General features: G+C 42.8%; 1 protein-coding gene and 1 long non-coding RNA gene across 6 annotated transcripts in view; one reads left to right on the top strand and one right to left on the bottom strand.

Annotated features, from left to right (window-relative positions):
- Positions 1–5,747: 5,747 nt before the first annotated feature.
- LOC140690819 (uncharacterized) lies at positions 5,748–9,806 on the bottom strand. Its single transcript, XR_012066147.1, has 2 exons — positions 9,092–9,806; positions 5,748–5,952 (listed from the first exon to the last, which is right to left on the bottom strand). It is a non-coding gene; the product is annotated as an uncharacterized lncRNA (long non-coding RNA).
- Positions 9,807–9,956: 150 nt separating this feature from the next.
- Positions 9,957–21,474, top strand: part of CORO1C (coronin 1C) — a 68,018-nt gene continuing 56,500 nt past the window's right edge. For 2 of the 5 annotated variants that reach the window (XM_072952838.1, XM_072952837.1), the window contains exon 1: positions 10,401–10,559. The gene's annotated coding sequence lies outside the window, so the exon portion shown is untranslated. Of the gene's footprint in view, positions 10,112–10,400; positions 10,560–10,759; positions 10,905–11,354; positions 11,481–21,474 lie in introns of those variants that run through there. The other 3 variants (XM_031692659.2, XM_015239647.3, XM_015239646.3) reach the window with 3 other exon arrangements.

The following is a 21,474-nucleotide window of genomic DNA, read 5'->3' as shown; positions in this document are numbered from 1 at the left end:
AGAAGTAGAAAATACAGCACAGGAAGTGTAAAAAGGAAACTCACCCATAACTAGAATCCTGTCACTCAGAGATAATTTCAATTACAGTGTGTGTGTACCCATGTGTTTTATAAAACTGGGACATGCTGTTTTCCAACCTGCCTTTTTCATCTCCCAGCACATCCGGAACATTTCTACATATTGTTAAGCACCAAATAGTCTTCTATAAAATTATTTTCTTTTTCCTGCTTAAAAACCTCCTGTGGCTCCCGGTGGCCTGGGAATAGTCAGGCTTCACAAGGGGAAAAGGATGTGTCCACACGCCATGGTTCATGTTGTCCAGCTGTTACCAGGACATGTGGAGACTGGAGACCACAGACCCCAAGAAAGGAGACGGCCATGGCTGGGCTCCGGGAAGTGACTTTTGGCTGCTGTGCATTCTCCCCAGTGCCTACTCCACTCTGTTTTTCTGATCAGATCCCTCATTCAGGGCATTCTGTCCAGTTCCTGCCATGGAATGTTTTGACCCATTTCCTCTCATTGTTTCCATCTAGGGTCTGTTTCCCTAGCAAATGGGGGTGTGCTAAACATCTTTCCACATATACAGTGGATCCTCATTTTTCATGGACACCGTATTTGCAAATTCAATTCATCTTTAAAATTTATTTGTGACCCTCCAGAGCCATTTTTGCAGTCCCTTTGTAGTCATTTGTGGGCGTGCTTATGCACAGAGCGGTAACAAATTTGAGTCACCCAGTGCATACATTGCCAGCTGGGGTTGAACAGGACGATGCTCTAGCTTCTTATTTGAACTCGTACTGTGAACAAGTATCCTTTCATGGTATGTTGAGTGCCACATTTTTAGCATTTGTGTGTTCTGGCATGCTTTTGCTACTTCACATGGCCCCCAGGTATAGTGATAAAGTGCTGTCTAGGGTTCCTAAGCCCAGGAAGGCCGTATGGAGAAAATGTATGTGTTAGATTAGCTTCATTCAGACATGAGTTATAGTGCTATTGGCTATGCATTCAGTGTTAATGAATCAAATATATATATTTATGTTTTTATATATATATATATATGTCATCAATGTATATATTAAATAAAGTGTCTTTAAACAGAAACACACACAAAACCAGGTTATATATTAATTGGTTGATGAAAATGTGACCACAGGCCTGCAGGAACCTAACCCTGTGCTTCCTCTAGGAGCCATGATTCAGTATTTGTTAATTCAGTGTTCGTGGTGACTTTATACGCTATAGCTACAGTGAATAATGAGAATTGATTGTATCTTTGCATGTGACCAGGACTGTTGCCTTAGGATAAATCTCTGAGAATGGAATTACTGAGCCGAAGCAGAATACCTCTTCTGTGGTCTTTTGAGTTTGTATCAGTTAGCACTTGCTATGTAACAAATGTTTGTTTCCTTCTCTGTAAAAGGGGGATTTTAAAAAGCCGTATTATTTTTCATCAGCTTAGTGTGAGGATTCCTTGAGTTAGTGCCTGTCAAGTTGGTAACACTGGGCCTGGTAAGCAGTAAGTGCTTAATAAGGTCAAGCTCCATCATAGTGTTTGTTTGTAGTAAAGCTGTGTGGCAGGTAACTCTGACAAACATAATCATAGGTTAGTATTATTTCTCCCTGCTGAGAGCTGAGGAAACTGAAGCACAGGGAGGTAACGTGACTTGTTCAAGATCTCAGGGCCAGGGAGGGGCAGGGCCAGTCATTACATCAGGGCTTCTCCCATCAGCTCAATCCAGCATGGCTGTCATGCATGGACTCAGCCTCCAGCACATGCCAGGCTCTAAGCCAAGCATGCGACTTGCATTTTTCTCATGGATGCTCCCAGAACACCAATAGGTGGTGTCAGAGAAGGCTGAGTTAGGGAGCAGGGACTTACATCTCCATCACGTGGTCATGAGACCCTCCCCTTGTTGGTGTCAGTGGAGACCATAGGAGGAGTCTGGATTTCCACCCCCACCTGACGGAAATGACAAGCCCCTGTCTCCGTCCTCTACGGTGGGGTCAGAGGAGGCATAATAGAGAGTCAGGACTTTCACCCCTGTCTGCCAATATATTCTTATGCTGTCAGAAGAGGATACATGGGAATGATTGATGCCTGAAGCAAAAATGGTAACAGTGTCTGATATGGTTCTAAATGTATACAGAGGAAATCTTTTAAGACAATTATATTGTAAACAAAAGGGACATTTTTGTTTATAAGCTTCTCTTGAACTGGTAAAATGATGACACCAGTAGACTGTGACAATAGCCATAGATGCCAATAGATACAGATAGATAGGCTTATCTAGTCTGTATTTGTAATGCAGTACTTAGAGCAACCACTAGAAGAGCTGTGCAAAGAGATACAGTCAAAAACACTGCAGATAAATCAAAATGGAACTCTAAATAAAAAGTTCCAGTAACCCACAAGAAAGCAGGAAAAAGAAAACAGAAAAAGGAAAAAGAGAACAAGCACAAAACAAAATGTCAGACTGAAGCTCGAACATATCAATAATTACCCTAAATGTAAGTGGTCTAAATACACCAATTAAAAGACAAGAGATTGGCAGAGTGCATTAAAAAATATGAACTAAGTATATGCAATCTATAGGAAGTACTTCAAATATGCTGATATAAGCAAGTTGAAAGTAGAAGGGAGGGGAAAAGATGTATCATGGAAACATTAAGCAAAAAAATGGAGGAGTGGTTATGTTAATATTAGATAAAGTAGATTTCAGAGCAAAAAAAATTACCAGAGAGACACATTCTAAAATGATAAAAGGGCAACCCACCAAGAAGACCTAACAAGCCTAAACATACATACACTGAACAACAGGGCTGCAGAATATGTGAAGCAAAAACTGATAGAACTGAAAGGAGAAACAGACAAATCCATCATTACAGTTTAAGATTTCAACATTCCTCACTCGACGACTGGAAGAACAACTTGGCAGAAAATCAACAAAGATGCCATCAACCAACAGGATCTGAGCATCATTTACAGAACACTCCGCTGAACAACAATGGAATACACGTTCTTTTCAACTGCCCACGGAACATATGCCAAGGTAGACTATTTCTTGGACCATAAAACAAAGAGGACATCGCAAGGGAAATTTAAAAATACATTGCACTGAATGAAAATGACAATGTAACATCAAAATTTGTGGCACAAAGCTAAAGCCATGCCAAGAGGAAAATTTATAGCACTAAAATGCGTATATTAGAAAAGAAGAAAAGTCTCACATTAGTAATCTAAGCTCCCACTTTGAGAACCTAGAACAAGAAGAGCAAAATAAACCCAAGACAAACAGAAAGAAGGAAATAATAAAGATAAGAACACAAATTAATGAAACTGAAATCAGGAAAACAATAGAGAAAATCAATGAAACAAAGAGCAGTTAATTGAAAAGGTCAGTACAGTTGACAAATCTCTAAGACTGACTAACAAAAAAAGGGAAAGAAAAAATAAGGTACAAATTACCGTATGAGGAATGAAACAGGAGCTATCACTAAAGACTCCGTAGACATCAGAAAATTCTACAAAAAAACTCTACATGCATATATTTGTCAATTTAAGTGAAACGGACCAATCCTTAAAAAAATACAAACTATTAAAACTCAATATGGAAAAGATGAATACCCATTTAACTATTAAAGAAATTGAATTTGAAATTCCCTAGAAAGAAATCTCTAGTTCTAGATGGTTTCACTGGACAAGCCTACTAAACATTTAAAGAATTAACAGCAATCCATACAGTCTATCCCAGAAAATAGAAGAGGAGAAAACACATCCCAACTCCTTACTTTGATATCACAACTGGAGAAAGACAGTACAAAAAAGGGAAAACTACAGACCACTATCCCTATTAATTTAGAAGCAAAAATGTTTAATGATGCATTAGCAAATAGAATTCAATATATAAAAAGAATTATACGTCATGACCTCGAGGGTTTTATGCCAAGGATGCAAAGCTGGCTCAGAATTAAAAAATCAATCAGTATAATTCACCATGTTCATACGATCATATCATTGATGTAGAAAAAAGTATTTAACAATATACAACATGCATTCATGATAAAAATTCTTAAAAAATAGGAAATAAATAGAAAAATAAAGGAAAAATAGAAAAATAAAGGGATAAATGGGAACGTCCACAACCTGATCAGGGGCATCCACAAAAAAATCTGTCACATTATCGTTAATGATGAAAGACTGGATGCTTCCCCACCATTAGGTGGGGAACAAGGCGAGGATGTTTGCTCTCACTACTTAATAAATACAATGCTGGAGGTTCTAGCCAGTGCCATAAGGCAAGAAAAGGAAATAAAAGGAATACAGATCAGAAAGAAAGAAAGAAAATGATCCTTATTTACAGATGACCTGATTGTTCACATAAATCCCAATGACTCTGTAAAACACCTCTTAGAACTAATAAGTAGGTTCAGCAGAGTTGCAGGATACAAGATAAACAGACAAACAAGCAAACATACTAGCAATGAATTCATGGACACCAAAATCTAAAAATATAATGCTATTTACAATTGCTAAAAAAATTACTTAGGTGTATATCTAACAAAACATGTACAGGACTTGTATACTGTAACTACATAGCACGGAAATCAAAAAGAATCTTTCAGAGAAGATCTAAACAGATACAAGATGTTCATGGATTGGAAAACAGCATAATAAAGCTGGCATTTCCACCCAAACTGATATTCAGGTTTAACACAGTTCCTACAAAATCCTAGGAAGATTTTTTTGCAGATACAGATAAGATTATTTTAAAATTTTCCACAAAATTTTAAAATAATCTTTGTGGAAAGGCAAAGAAGCTAGAACAGCTAAAACGACTTTTAAAAAGAAAAATAAAGTGGAAGAAACATTCTACCCAATTCCAAATTTTTGTATATAGCTATAGTAATCGCAAGTGCATGGTAATGGCAGAAGGTAGATATATAGATCAATGCAATGGGATAGAGAACCCAGAAGTAGACCCACATAAATCTACCCAACTAATTTTTGACAAAAATATGAAATTAATTCAATGGAGAAAAGAGAGCCTTTTCAATAAATGATACTGGAGCAATTGCAGACAAATAAATGCACCTCAACCTAAAGTCTCAAACTTCAAACAAAAATTAATTCAGCGTGGATCCCAGACTTAGATGTGAAATGTTAAACTATAAAACTTTTAGTAAAAGCATAGGAGAAAATCTTTGGGTTATATGTAAAGACTTCTTAGATCTAATACCAAAACTATGATTTCCTAAAAAGGAAACAGTGATAAATTGGACTTCATCAAAATTGAAAACATTTTTTTTGTGTGAAAGATTCTATTAAGAGGATTAAAAAAAATAACAGCTACAGACTAGGAGAAAATATTTGCAAAAAACATATTCAGCAAAGGACTAGCTTGTAGTGTGTGTGTGTACACACACACACACACGACAATAAAAAAACAGTCATTAAAAAATGGCAGAAGACATGAAGAGATATACAGATCGCAAATATACACATGAAAAGATTTGTAACATCCTTAGCCAGTAGGGAAATGCAAATTAAAACCACGGTGATGTATCACTATATGCCTATCAGAAAGGCTAAAATTAAAAATAGGCACACCACCAAATGCTGGTGAAGATGTGGAGAAACTGGATCCCTTATAGATTGCTGGTGGGTGGGGATGAAACACGCTGTGTGGTCACTTTGGAGAAGAGTTTGGCGGTTGTTTAAAATACTCATCATACAACTACAGCCATACTTCATTTTCTTGTGCTTCACTTTATTGCAGTTTTTACAAACTGAAGGTTTGTGGCAACCTTGCATTGAGCAAGTCTCTGGTGACATTCTTCCAATAGCATTTGTTCACTTCATGTCTCTGTGTCACTTTTTGGTAATTCTTGCAGTATTTCAAGCATTTCATTGTCTTTGTTATGGTGATCTGTGATCAGCGATCTTTGATGTGACTATTGCAAAAAGATTGTTAGTTGTTGAAGGCTCAGATATGCTTAGCATTTTTTAGCAATAAAGTATTTTTAAATTAAGGTATGCACATTGTTTTTTAGACATAATGCTATTATTGCACATTTAACAGACTATAGTACAGTGTAAACATAATTTTATATGCACTGGGAAACCCAAAAGTTCACGTGACTCATCTTATTGCGGTATTTTCTTTGTTGTGGTGGTGATGGTGGTCTGGAACTGAACCCACAATATCGCTGAGGTCTGCCTGTATCATATGATTGAGCAATTGTATCCCTGGGCATTTTTCGTAGAAAAATGAGGACTTATGTTCACACAAAAACCTGTACATGAATGTGTACAACATTCACAGATGTTTTATTCATACTAAACTGCCCCAAACTGGAAACAACCCAGATGTCCTTCAGTGAGTGAAGGGTTAAACTAACTCTGCTGTCTCTATGGAATACTACTTAACAATCATGAGGAACAAAAGAAAAATGAAAAGATAACAACAACAAAAAAGAAAGAAACAAACATTTACCAACCTGGATGCATCTCCAGAGATTTACACTGAGTGAAAAAAGCCAATCCCCAAAGGTTGCACACTATATGATTTCATTTTTCATTCTTGAAATGACAAAATTACAGAAATTGAGAACAGATGAGTAGTTGCCTGAGGTTTAGGAGGGGATGGGGGCAAGAGGGAAGTGGGTATGGCTATAAAAGGGCAATGTGAGGAGTCCTTGTGGTGATGGAAATGTTCTGTCTAGACTGTGTCAAGATACCAATATCCAGGGTGTGATATTGCACTACAGTTTTGCAAGCTGTTACCTTTGGGGGAAACTGGACAAGGATACACAAGCACTCTTTGTATAATTTCTTATTTTTGCGTCTGAACCTACAGTTATCTCAAAATCAAACATTTGATTAAACAAAAAAAGGCGTCCAGTCTGTAGCCAACCAATCTTTTCGAGTTCCTATTTTGCAGAAAGAAGCACTCAAAAGCAGTGAGAATCAAGATTAATCAGTGTCAGGTGAATCTGAATATTCCTTGAGCTTTGTCCTCTTCTGTTTCTCCATCAGAGGTCTTGCCTACTGAGATTACGCCAGGAATCTGAGATTACTTCCTGTCTCTCATTTAATTAATATTGTCATTTGTTAAGGCTTCCACGGGGCTAATCCACTCTGCTTCCGTGTTGCCTTGGCAACCTAAGACTAAGGTCTCCATTTGCTACTCAGAGAAGCTAAAACATGATTTGCTCAGGAGCTTCCAAATGCAGGTCCCACGATGCTTTCTTATTCATTCATGAGCTGGCTTGTATATTATGTGGGATATGGAATCACTCTTCCTTTTCCTGATCATTAAATTCCTCTTCATTTCACATCTGAGTTTTAAGGCTACTTCAGAAATCACCAGCTTTTGAGAGCAGGAAAAGACTCTCAAATCCAGCGTCTTACCTGGACCTGAATCTCTCCATTTAGGGCCAGCTTGGACAGAACCAAGGTTTCCTTCGGGCTCTTGGTGGGGTTGCTGTGGATTCAACAGCAGTGGGATGATGAGGGGTTTCTCCCAGCAAGGAGCTGTACAAGTTTCCGGCTGCTTCTGTGTGTAGCAGCTCTCTGATGATGACCACATTTGGGGCAGGTGTGGGGTGGGCTGGTGAGGTGGCATTGCTCTGGCTTCAGATGCTTTCTGTGCAAGGATCACCTCCCCCACCCTAGGGGTAAAACTGGAAGGCAAAGGCCTTGGGGTGTTCCTCAGTGTATTCCATGGCTGCTGTATGGTGGTGACATCTCCGGAGGGTGGTGGGTAGAATTGGTGTCCTCGGAAGCTTTTCTTCTAATTTTACCATTTAAAGAACTGAGAGATGGAAATCAACATGTTTTCTTTCCTTGTTGTTGTTTACTGAAGTATAGTTAGTTACAATGTGTCAGTTTTGGTGTGCAGCATAATGTTTCAGTCATACATATACATAATCGTTTTCGTATTTTCATTATAGGTTACTACAAGATATTGAATATAGTTCCCTGTTCTATACAGAAGAAATTTTTTAAAATCTATTTTATATATACTAGTTAATATTTGCAAATGTCAAATTCCCAATTTATCCCTTCCCACTCCCCCCCCTCCCCAGTAACCATAAAACATGCATTCAGTACCTACTGTATCCCAGACACAGTGCTGGGTGCTTTGCCCTTCCTTAACTCATTGAATCTAAACTCCTAAATCTTCAAAACCACTCTCTCAAGTAAGCATTTAGATGAACTGCATTGTATAGTGGAGAAGAGTAGAGATCAGAGAGGGGAAGTGACTTGCCCAAGGTCACACAATGGGTAAGAAGTGGAGCCTGAATTTAAAACCAAGTCTGTCAGAATTCAAAGTCTTTTTTTTCTATTCTGTCAAGCTGCCAGAGAGACATTTTATTTATTTTTATTTATTTATTTTTTCCAGAGAGACATTTTAGTGTTTCCTGTAATGACTAGCTGGCTAAGAGTGTAGAGTCTGCTGTTAGAGGGATGTGGGTTTTATCATTAGCTCCTCCTGGTTCAAGCTGTATGGTCCTGGGCAAGTAATTTAACTTCTCATTTTATTCACTTTTCTAGACAGGGATTAAGAATTGTTTTTATGACCATAGGATTCTCCAGGGGATTTCAGGAGACTTTGCGCTTAGAGCACCCAGCACCTAGCATCGATAAGCAGTGGAAAATGTTAGCAGTAATCTATTTCCCAAGAGTAGACCAGCTTGGTTCCCGGCTCCATCTCAAAGCACTTTGTCAACCTTAATTATCCCCAAACCACTCAGAACTCACTGCAGTCAATGCCCTTATTTCATTAAAGAGAGGAATCATCATAGCCAATCTTCTTTATTATTATTATTATTATTTTTTTGTACATCACCAAATTCCTGGCGCTGCCCTAGGTCCCTCATCACATTTATCTCACTTAAATGAAGTGAGTGGCAAAGTCTGGCTGCAAAAAGGGCCTTCAGTCCCTCCTCTTAGCAGTGGCTGCTCGAAAGAAAGCAAAGTGAAACTCAACTCTCCATCCTATGGAGATACAGCAGTAGCAGCAACAGGTAGGTACCATTTGCTGAGAGCTTATGCCAAATCAGGCACTCTGCTCAGTGCATTACTCACCGCGAGTTCATGGACTCCTTCCCAAGGTGGGTCTGCTGATATCCCTATTTTTCTAATAAAGAAATGGAGGTTTGAGAGGAGTAAAATTTGCTGTGATAGCTGTTTTGGTTCAGGTGGACCTTGATTTACATAACACATATTTCTGAGGCTGATGTTTACAATGAAAAATTCCCGCTGTGAATTGCAAAGATGCCTTGCTTTAGGAGGTAAATAGCCCTAGTCCATCAGCAAGTCTGCTTTGGTAATTCAGTTCATCAGGCCCAGTTTCCCAAACCTTGGCATTTCAGTGCTTGGTATTTGAGAAAGAATCTCTAGCTATAAAGAGGACAACATCACCCTACAGATCAGGAAATTCAGGTCTAGAGAGATGAAGGGAACTGCCCCAGGACATGCAGTCCGACAGCAGCAGAGACAGACTCAATCCTGGACTTTTAGGACTGGGCCGCCCAGTTATTAAGTGAGGGTCTCTGGCCAGGAAAAGGAAGGGAAGGACTCTGTATCCTTCCTTTCGTCATCTGCGAAATGGGGCCAAGACAGCCCTCCTGCGTAGTGGTGGGGGATATGTGGGTGTGGCCCAGCCCAGGGGCCGCCACCTTGTGCTAGCAAGGTGACAATGTATAGTGGAAGGAGGATCTTAGCCTCCGGAGTCCACAGAAGTGGTAGTGGGAGGGTGTAAAGGGAGCAGAGGCGGAGCTTCGGGAGCCAGAGGCGGGGATTCGAGAATTCTGGGCGGGGCTTGGAGTTTTAAAGCGGTTAGATGACACCGGGCGGGGCTGGCAACGCAGCGAATAGGGTTGCTGGCCCCCTAGGCGGGGCTTCTAGAAGTTGGGGCAGGGTTTGTGACGCCAAAGGGCCAGTTCTGAAGTAATGGGAGGGGAGCTGAGCTTAGGGAGCCGGGAGGCTGGTGAAGGGTTTGGATGGGGCTGTGGGCGGGGTTCAGAGGAACTGATGTTCCAGGTTGAAGGGACTCTGGGGGAATTTTTGAGAAGCCAGAGGATGTGGCCCCGCAGAGCCAAGCAGGTCAGTGGGCGGAGCTCTAAGGACGCCACTCCCGGCTTGGAGGAGCAGTGGGTGTGGCTCGGAGGCGCCTGTGGGCCGTGGCCCTCCGGCCTCTCACATGACTAGTAGGCGGTGCGTGCGCTTGGGCACCGCCTTTCCCCGAGGTCCACCTGCATCCCTCAGCGCGACCAGAGGAGGCGCTAGGGAGATTGAGGCGTGGAACGCAGGGTGGGAAGCGGGCTTCCCCTCCCGGAAGTGGGCGGGGCGCGCCGCATCCCCGCGGCCCCGGTTGGGCGCGGCGCGGCGCGGGGGCGGGGCCTGCGTGCGGCGGCAGGGGTGGCGGCGGCTGTCCGCGCCCCTCCCCCGCGCGGCTCTCAGTGCCAGGCGGGAGGCGGTAGCGGTTGGAAGGTTCGCCGGGCTTTGCGGCGGGGACTTCGGCGGCGGCGGCGCCTCAGGCACCTCGGCCCTGGTGAGCAGCGCGCGCCGGGCGGGGCCGCTGGGGAGCGAGCCGGGCGGGCGGACGGACTTGCCCTCTCCGCATGTGCCGGCGCCTGCTGACAGGAGCCGGCAGGGCGTGGGGTAGGGCCGGGTGGAGGGGACACAGGCACGCGGGGCGCGGATCCTTGAGCTGGGAGGGGGGCCGCCCTGGCCGCTGTGCAGGGTGCAGGGGTCGGGGCTGCTGCCGGAGGCTTGGGATACGGTGGGAAAGGGGAGTTGAGGACCGAACCGCTTGGCCTGGCGAGAGTGAACCCGGGTCCCTGTGGGAGGAGGCTGCCCAGGGGAGACTTGTAGGGGCCGGAGCCCTCCTTTCAGGGTGAGGAGCCGAGTGGGGGCGGGCTGCCCGGGGAAGGTTTTCGGGGGTCGGGGATCCGCCTGGTTGGGTGGGGTCCGGGGTGGGGAGGGGCTTCTAGAGGCTCAGGGAGCAGAGCCCGAGGGCGCCTGGCCTGGGGGAGGGGCTTGAGCTGCCCTGGGGAGCGAGTGGGTGGGGGGTGGTCAGGGGCCGGGCTCACGTGGGTCTGGGGCGAGCTGGGCCCTGCTTGGTGGGGGCGGGTGGCGAGGGCGGCGGCCTGGCCTGGGGGTTGCCTGTTTTGGGGTGCGAAGCCGGCTCTGGGCCCTAAAGAGCTGGGCTAGGGGTCGGGAAGGGCGGGGCAGGGCTAGAGCTGGAGGCTATGGGTGGGGGTGTCTTGGGAGGAGGATGAGCCCGGCATTGGGAGCGGAGGGCTGGGACTGGCGGGGCGGGGGTCGAGGGTTTGGGAGAGGAAGAACGAGGCCGGCACGCTGCAGAGTCGGGGGCCTGGAGCGTCAGCGTGAACTGGGGGATTCATCAGAGATACGCTCCCCAGTAGCGGAGCAGCTGGCGAGGGACGCAGTCGAAAGGAGCGAGGTGCAGGTGGGGCTCCGCTGCGCCTAAATGACTGAGGATGAGATCAGATATGGAGGGTGGAAATGCAGGAACCGAGCCCTCCCGCCTGTCCACACAGGCGCGCACACACCAGCTCTCCATCCCTCAAAAGATTTGAATGTGTTGAGGGAAGTGGCAGGCTGCGGGGAGAGCCGAGAAGAAAGGGGCTTCCTCTTGGGAGGGAGGCGCTGGCCCTGCCGTCCTTTTTTGGGAGTGTTCAAAGGGTTTTGATCGCTGGAAAAGGAAACGTAGGCTTTACTGCATCGTGGTTTAGAATCACATCCTATATTTGGCCTTAATGTAGGCTGTCCTTGTTTTGCGGTGTCTGAAGTCCTTGCTCTACATGTTGCAAATGTGGGATTCAGTGTGAGAGCAAATTGCAAGTTGCTCGTCTCCCCCAGGATAGCGAGATACAAAGGCCTTTCTTTCCTGTAAGAATTTAAACAGAATTGAACGTCGTGCGTGTTTGTAAACTGGTCCTGGGTGGCGAATGTATTTACTTTTGGAAATAGTTATCACAAAATATTAGGCCCTCTCACCGCAGCCTTCCTGCCTGGGATTACGTTCTAAAACAGGACTTGCAGGGCTCTCCGTCACTCTATATAATAATGCGTTTCATTGTCTTTATCTGGCAGAACTCTACTGACACCAGGGCCTGCTAGAATAGACAGAAACATAATTTAAGTATGAGCAGTTGCTTTGTACCGTCTGTTCAGTTGTGAAGGCAAATAGAAACCTGTTTATTACTTCACTCGCTCCTATAAAACTGAAGAAATGGGAAAAAGTCTATTTTGGACTTGATTCTTTATATATCAGAAAACTAAGGAAACTAAATTTTTTTTGGCTTGGGAGGTACATTTCAGAGTCGAAATGTTTGGATATGAAGCCTATTGCGTCTGAGAGGTTGTATAAATAAATAGTGGGGGAGAGTGAAATAAACCTGGGAATTGTGTTGTAATTTAGGCCTTAGTGCAGTGTTCTGTTGTGGGTCTTAGTCATGTGTACTGAGGATTGATGAACCCAGAAGATGCCTTGTCTGTTTTTGATTATTTGTGGAAGGTACGTTAAAGCCTGATGGATTCTAATAGACACATACCAATAAGCTATTACTGCACACAGTATTGAATTTTTCATGATCATTTGTTACTTTGCCTGCAGATTGTATTAATCACCAGTTATGTCTACTACTTTATATATAATTTGGCATTAGATTCAGGATTGACAAATAGGACTTTCTGTGTGTGCTACTTTATTAGTATTATTTTTGAATCGAGGTATAATTGACATGTAACATTATATTAGTTTCAGGTACATAACATAATAATTTGATATTTGTATATACTGTGAAATGATCCCCACAATCAATCTAGTTACCATCCGTCACCATACAAAGTTACAATTTTTTTCTTTAAGGTGAGAACTTTTAAGATTTAGTCTCTTGGCAACTTTTTTTTTTTTTTGCAGGGGGGAGATAATTAGGTTTACTTACTTAGTTCTTTGATGGAGGTACTGGGCGTTGAATCCAGGACCTTGTGCATGCTAAGCATGCACTCTACCACTGAGCTATACCCTCCCCCTTCTTGACAACTTTCAAACGTGCGCTATATGATTATTGATTATCGTCACCATGCTTTCCTTACTTCCCATGACATATTTATTTAATAACTGGAGGTTTGTACTTTCTTACTCTCTTCACCCATGACAAATAGCACTTTTAAGATTCTTGGATATTTTTTGATTCAAGTTTTATGTTTAACACATCTATCACTTTTGAGGTTCACTCTGACCACAGGGAGAGTCACTTTACGGCCTATGAAATGGGATGTTCAAAAGGATAAATGATCAGTTCTTAGTTATGTCACTGGGGATATGCAAATTCAGTTCTGTAAGATGGCAGATGATTTCTTCATACTTTGATTTGTCACAAACAGTGCTTTAGAAGCGTGATACTAACTAGGCTGTTTTGCCTTTGACTTCTTTTTCAGAGGTGGAACAGTAATAAATTTGGGTGTCACTTTCATATGCAGGATATGAATCCATGTTTTCCTTTTGATAACTTCCCTGTGTTATCCTATTCCTGAGTTATGAAAACTCTTTTCTGACACTTGTGAGTATGTCTTTTTAAACGAAAGATGCCTTTTCTCTATTAAAACGTGGAAATCCTCATGAATATTTCACTATGACCTAGTACCTAGAATGTTAAGTAATAGAATCTCTCTGGGTTTTCATTGCCCTAGTTCAGATCCTTTAAAATGAGTGAACAAGATTCTGTGCTCCTTTTGAGAGCTTATTTTGTATTTCAGTAGCACATAATGGAATCTTTTTGTTTTATAACCACTTTATTGAGATATAATTCACATACCGTACAATTCATTCATTTAAAGTGTAGAATTCAGTGATTTTTATTATGTTCACAGAGTTGAGCAGTCATCACCACAATTTTAGAACATTTTCATCAGCTGCAAAAGAAACCCCATGCCTATTAACAGCCATCCCTCCATCCCCAGTTCTCCTGCCCCTGCCCTAGGCAACCACTAATCTACTTTTTGTCTCTGCTGATTTCCCAGTTTTGGACATTTCAATGGTATCATACAGTATGTGGTCTTTTGTGTCTGTCTTTCATTACTCGTAATGTTTTCAAGGTTTGTCTATGTTGTAGCATGTATTAGTACTTCATTCTTATTTTAATGGTTGAAAAAAATACTCCATTGTATGAATAGACCACATTTTGTTTATCCATTCGTCAGCTGATGGGCATTTGGGTGTTTCTCCTTTTTGGCTATTATGAATAATGCTGTTATGAACATTTGTGTCCAAGTTTTTGTGTGGATATGTTTTCCTTGGGAATTGCTAGGTCATATTGGTTACTCTGTGTTTAACTGTTAGAGGAACTGCCAGACTTTCCAAAGCAGCTGCACCATTTTACAGTCCCACCGGCAGTGTATAAAGGTTTCAGTTTCTCTACATCCTTGCCAACACTTGTTATTCTCTGACTTTTTGATTCTATCCATCCTAGTGTGTGTGAAGTGGTATCTCATTGTGGTTTTGATTTGCATTTCCCTGATGGCCAGTGATGTCCAGCATCTTCTCAAGTGATCAGTGGACATTTGTCTGTTTTCTTTGGAGAAATCTCTGTTTAGATGCTTTACTCATTTTTAAGTTGGGTTATCTTTCTGTTGTGAGTTATTTATATATTCTGAATACAAGTGCCTTCTCAGATGATTTGCAAAAATTTCCTCCATCTCTGTGAGTTGTCTTTTCACTTTGCTGATGGTATCCTTTGAAGTACAAAAGTTTTAATTTCGGTGAAGTCCAGTTTATGTGTAACGGAGCCAGAATTGATGATGAGTTAGAAATTATTTAGACCTTAATTCACATCGTCATCAATATTTTGATTGTATAAATTAAAAGCCAAATGTGGAAGGATTAGGGAAGAATTTGAATTAGGTCTAGATCAGAAAAGGTTCATCAGGGAGCGAGTTATTCTCTGTTTGAATCCTCTGGTGGTCTCCCACCTCATGGGCTGTGGCTTAAGTTCAGACTTCTTAATGTGGTTGTGGATCAGGACGACTCTGATTTCAGCCTCCCTCATCTTGCACTGCTCCTCCTCCTATGTTTTCATCCTTTGCCACGGCCTGAAACTTCCAGTCTTCAGATCTTCTTGTGATGTGCTTCCTACCCCGCTTTCTTTCCACCTGGTGAATCCCACGTGTCCTTTGGGATCCTCCATGAAACCTTCCTCATCCTCGCTGGCACACGTTGCCCCTGCCCTCGTGCATTCATCCCTCCTCTCTGCTGCAGGGAGCTGCGTCTGAATTGGCGCTTACTGCCCGAAAGGCACCTTCCCATAGAAGGCAGAATGTGAGAGGGAAATTCACATGGAAGGCAGGCAGAGATTCTCTTGCTCACAGAGCCTACTGGATATTTGCTGAATGAAGGCTTGTTTATTGAAGTTAACTAGAAAGATCCTGAGGTCAGTGGGTTTCTCTGGTTAGTCTTTACACCTGTGCTGCCTGTGTTAAAATAACATGAAGTACAGGGGTGATTTTTCTCTCTTTCTGACACCGAAGTCCAGCCCTTAAAAATTGCTCAGATGTAATCCGTGAGTTTGAAACATTTTCCTAAGGGCAGAACATTATCATCCAGGTTCTTTCCCCCCTAATAAACAGTGATGACTGGCGCATGGCCTTCTCAGCAGGGCAGATGGCCAGGGAACACATTTGGTTTGGTGTGATTTAGCCACACCAAATGCATCGGGCCAGCCCTGACGGTGCTCAGTCAGTCATCGCTGGAACTACCCTTGTGCACTCGAGGTGGTGGGTATAAACCGGGTGTTAAGAGTGCATGCTTCCTTCCTTCCCATTCTTTTGTTCATGCTCTTGCTTCTCTCCAAGCATCTGATTAATACTTGTAAATACTCCGCTTAGCATCGTCTGAGAATTGGAAGAAACCAGTTGGCCATTTGGGGTACTTCCTTTTTTTGTGTTCACTGAAGTGGTTGGATTGTGGCAAGGTAGTTAAGAAGAAAAATGAATTTCAGGTTTCTTCTTTGTGTCATTAGGCTCAGTGAGAGCTGCCTGTGCCTGATGTAGTTTCTTGCTCTAAGAGTTTGGTCTTTTGAGAGACTGAGGCAGTGAAGGGTGCAGGCCTTTAGAGCCAGACCGAGCTGGGTTTCACCCTTGGCTCCCTTTTTAACAGCTGTGGCTTTGTCGATTACGCCACCTCCCTGAGCCTCAGTTTCCTCTTGTATAACATGGAGATCCTCATGGTATCTTGCTCGGGTTTGAGTGGACACTGAGTACATTTGTGTTCCCTCCGTTGTCACTCTTTTTTTTTTTTTAAATGGAACCCAGGACCCTGAACATGCCAAGCGTGCACTCTGCCACTGAGCTATTTCCCTCCCCCTCTGTCTTCACTCTTAAATGTATGCCTGTTAATGAATGGAACTGGGGAGAATCAAATAGAGTAAGTTTAACACATTTTATTTCTGATGTTAAGCTGTTACTGTGTGGATGCCCACTCCTACCTCACCATTTAGAGTTTGAATCAAAGTTGAATCATTAGAGAGGAAAAAAGGGTCTAATTTTAGGATAGGAAGGTGGTGTTAGACATGAGGCTGTCCAGATGAACTGGAGATGTCTGTTCAGACAAGCTTCTCTTCTTCAGGGCTTATGCTTATATTCTGTCTTTCTGTCTGTCTATTTTAGGGGAAACAGCTTAGTCCATGGCAAAAGATTGATCTTTTGGGAGTTTGGAAGGCAACTGCTGCTGTGTGAGGGGCTCCTGGGATGGGGTGTGGTGGGAGTGGCAGCGTTGTGCCGAAGCATAATAGTCTGGGTGGAAAAAGAGCCTCGTAGTTTCCTGGGAAGTTAGGTTAGGCCTGTCATTTGTATCTTACATAAATAACAAAAATCGTTCCTCTTGTTTGCCAGAGTAAAGAGAAATCCAGTTAATGCACAGGATCGGACTGAAGCAGGGAAGCTGGACTGTACATGGGAGTAGGAAGGCTTGTGTTTTGTATGTCTGAGGGTGGTAATTTCACAGTATGCATGATCTTGGGTCATGCAATTATCTACATTTCTTTTTGAAAATTTACTAATAACGGACCACACTTGTAGCACCAGTATCCCCGCCTTTTTAAGAATAGATGATGTTGGGAGCTGAGAGATTAGTTCTCGGTGCCAGAGGTGCTCCGTCCTGACTGCGGGTGAGGATCCGCTGTGGCCCTTGGTGGGTCCAGCTGCCTGGGCTCCGGCTCCTTGTGACTTTGAATCACAGCTGGAGCGGAAAATAAACCAGCGGACTGGTTTAGTCCTCCTCTTACAGACGAGGGGACTGTGGTCACAGCGCTTGAGGGACTTGCCCCAAATCAGGAACTTGACTGTGCCTTCCCCTGCCCCCCACCTCCTTCCATGGGTAGTAGTTGAATTCATTTTTAAGTTGGTGGTGTGGATTTATACTGTAGTGTGGGTTTTGGTTTTTTGTTTGTTTGTTTGTTTTTGGACAGTATGAGCCTGATGTGCTTTCCCTGATTTTCAGTCCTTGACCCAATGCAGCGGTTCCCTCCTAAGCTTCCACCATGGTCTTTCGCCAGATTTACAGCAGAGCCTACTCACTGTTTATCCTTTCAGTTCATCATCGCAGTTGGTGGTTAATACCAGTGTTCCCCCCACCACCTCACATCTTCAGATTGTGCATATGTTAAACTGAAGCTGGGTCCAGATTTTCAGGGTTTTTTTTTTTTTTTTATGCAGTTTTGGGAAACTTGAAAATACACGGACTCTTGGATAAGTCTTCAGTGGATTAGATTTCCTAGTTTTAGTGTAAAGTTCCTTGTATTTTATTGATCCCTTTCTGCTTCGATCCTATAAGCTGACCATTAGTATGCAGTCATCATAAGGATTTATCTCAGATGTTTCGGAGGCCAATTAGTATTGCAAAGGTCAGCAGCGTCAGGCCATCTGTATGTGAAAACACTAATTTTGACAGGGGCGACACATGTCCAGTGCTGGAACTACAGATGGGCGTAATGAACACCGCTAGGATTAGCAGGGGTTGGCTGTTACTTCACAGTGTGGTCATTTTGTCTCTGGGGAGCCAAGATCCACTGGGAATCTGGGCACATGGCAGTTTGGTGTAAGAGCCCTTTTCTCTCATTGTGCACTTGGAGGTGTGTCCCCGTGTTCTGACAGCTGCAGAAATCTTCATTCTGGATGAACAAAGCCGTAGCTTTCCAGCTTTGTGAGAGGCCGAAAACACGTGGGAAAGGAAGTGTTGGGAGAGTGAAGCCTTTGAGGGTGTATTTTCCATCCTTGACATTGCCGGGTTTCTTGGCAAAATTCACAAGCTCCCCCACTGAAGGACAAATGTTTACTTGCCATTATTTGCTTACTTCATATGAAAGATACTTAAATTCCTTTTCATAATGGTCAAGCATTCTTTTCTAGTTAAAGGCTCTAATTCCTTTCATTCTTGGGAACTTAAAGAATTGAGGCTGATTTATGAATATAAAAATTCAAATGCTGCCTGAGCAGTTACTGAGAAACACATGTAAGCTTGAGCTATCATCTCCCTTAAGCAGAAGGATTTATTAGGAGACTAGTCACTTTACAAGCTAGATGGTGAATTAATTTTGCGGTTAGTGGTGTCTTTAGCTTAACATTGTCATCCTAGTTTTTCTTGGCAAGCAAGCAAGAGGCCAGAGCCAACAAGTGCTGGCCACAGCTCTTTGGGTGATTTAATAAGATGCAAGTTGTCTGTTTTAGAAATAGAGTAACTGTCCCTTAGGCGCTGTCTCTGATAGGAACCACTGTTGCTTTACAGTGTCACAGAGGAAAAGAGAAGTTGGAAGTCTTTTTTTTTTTTTTTTTTTTAACCCTGAGACTTCCCTGATCTTACGCAGTATGGAGATGTCTTGCAGGCACTAGGCTGGGATTACATTGTCAAGTGGAACAAATGATACATCTTCCCTGCAAAGGACAGTTGTGAGTCACATGGTTCTCTAAAAGTGAATGGTTGAGAGCCCAGATGCAGCTTCTGTTTTGGAGGCAATGTGTACATTCAGTCCCCACCCCAGGACTGGCTTGTGTTCCAAAATCTCAGTTACTTGGAACTCAGAAGGCATTGTGGGTATAGATTTAGTGTTACAGTGGTGGGTAAGTTCCCAGCCTAGACTGAAGAAATCTGTTTAATTCACTGCACAGCTTTTTAAACTGTTAATGATACTAGCCAAGTCCTGGATCTTGGGAGCTGGGAGTCATGTGAGAAAGAAGGAACCGTGCTCCGCCCCAGATGCCTGTCTGTGCAGGCTGCGTGGCACCAAGCAGCCTCTGGCCACAGCAGCCTTCCAAGTTCATCCTCCTCTCTTAACTGGAAGCTTCCACTCCCCTGGTTAAGCTGATCTCCCTTAAATGGTAGTCACCAAGCAGATGGTTCAAACTTGTTTCTACTAACGTGCTCCTGGACAGCCACGGTTACTGCTACACCGCTGCTGTTCAGCGCTAGGCTGGCAGTGGGCTTCATTTGTAGCATCTTATTTCACTCATGTCTTACCCCTTTCAGACGCACAGTATTAATAATTGTACAAAGGCGGTTCCTTATTGATAAGCATCACCTCTCTGAAATTTTGGCATGCTGTCAGTGTAACAAGGTTTCAGGGGGAAAGTTGAGGGAAGAGGAAAGATAGGAGGCCAGCCCTGGTACCTGGAATGGGGAAGGAGCCTCGCTGCTTTAGAAAGGTTCTTCCTGTTATCTGTGAAACAGTGAATCTGCTCGGCTGTTTTCTTTTCTTTCTTCATTTTTTAAAATTTTTTTTGGGGGTGGTATTAGGTTATTTATTTGTTTGTTTTTTAATAGAGTTACTGCGGATTGAACCCAGGACCTTGTGCATACTGAGCACAGGCTCTGCTACTGAGCTGTACCCTCTCCATGCTTGGCTGTTTTGAAAATATTCATGGTCTCTTTTGGGAACCGTGGCTTAAAAGGGCCCCAGGTTTTAGCAGTGACTTGGTTTCTGTGACCTTTGAGAAGTAATCAGGGCAGGGTGATGGGTGTAAGCTGGGGCAGCTTGTATGCCCTAGCTCTGTGCTGGTCTCCATGTGTATTTCTGTTCCCTTATAAACTCTTACCAAAAAGCTCCTTTCCTTGAACAGGGGGAAATCATTTATCTTTCCTTTTTGTTACCGCCTCTTTGAAGGGTTTGGATTATCTGGTTTCCAAGAATGTCTCAGTCAAACTTTTTGATGCTAAGTGTCTTAAGGATTAGGGACTTGCTTTTTTCAGTGCAGTTAGAAAAAGTCTTACTCACAAAGTGTTAATGGTGGGCTTCATTTAAAAAAAAAGAAGTATAGTTGATTTACAGTGTTGTTTCAAGTGTGCAGAGTGATTCAGTTATACATGCTTATGTACATATATATTCTTTTTCAGATTTTTTTCTATTATCGGTTATTACAAGATGTTGAATATATAGTTCCCTGTACTGCACAGTAGGTCCTCATTTATCAAGGCTTGACGTTTTGTTTTACTTTAAAAATGTGCAGTAGTTTAAAAAAATATGTTATAAGCTTCCTCTAGCCCTCAAATATATAATTCTTGATGCTGGATTCTCTGTGTGGGGATTGAGTTCCGTGGGAGTTGAGAGGCCAGGGCATTGGAGAGTCAGCGTCTGTGGTACACAGGGTTGAGGCCCTGACTGGGGATTATGAAATAGCACCAGACTGACTCAGAGCAGGTATAGTTGGGGAAGAGGAGTGTGAAATGGGTGGGAGAGATGGCCCAGGTTGTGGACAGTCACCGTAACAGAACATGCGTTACGTGATGCATTTGAGTAAGATGTAAATGTAGTTTCGATGTGGAGTTATAAAGGTAGATGAAAGTGAAATCGTGGGTGTTGCTAATGGTGTTGGATTTCTGTGCTAATATTAGTTACATTTTGGGTTAAATGAGTAGAGATTTTTAAAATTAATGCAAGTATGGAATGATCCTTTCCCAGATTGTGAACGTGAACACTACTAGTGCCACTATATTCCACGTTTCTTGAAGGCAGAGACAGTCTGAGCTTTTCTGTGCCTTCGTTTTCCAGCACTCTGCCTGGCGCACAGCAGATGCTCCATAGATGTCAGCTGGATAACTGAATTCCAGTTTTACATGACACACTCATGATAGTGATTGTTAGACTTTTTATTTTCCTAGAAGATGAAAGGAATAGAGGAAATTTCCTACAGGTGTAGGACTGCTGATTGTAAACATTTTCTTATTAAATTATCTTACAATAAGCTACCATCATTATCATTTAAATCAATGTGTTAGCATACACACATTTATTGAAACATGAATCTGTAAAGCAAAATTTTGGAGTTCTGGTTGCTTAAAGCATGAATTCTGATGAAAAACAGGGTGACATCACATATCAGTACTTTATTGCAAATTTCCTTAACTAACTTCTTGAATAAATTGAAAATATTGGTAGCGTGGAGTTCTTAGG

This window comes from Vicugna pacos, chromosome 32 (assembly GCF_048564905.1).
Source record: "Vicugna pacos chromosome 32, VicPac4, whole genome shotgun sequence".
Lineage (NCBI taxonomy): Eukaryota > Metazoa > Chordata > Mammalia > Artiodactyla > Camelidae > Vicugna > Vicugna pacos.
This window is presented reverse-complemented; position numbering and strand designations above follow the sequence as displayed.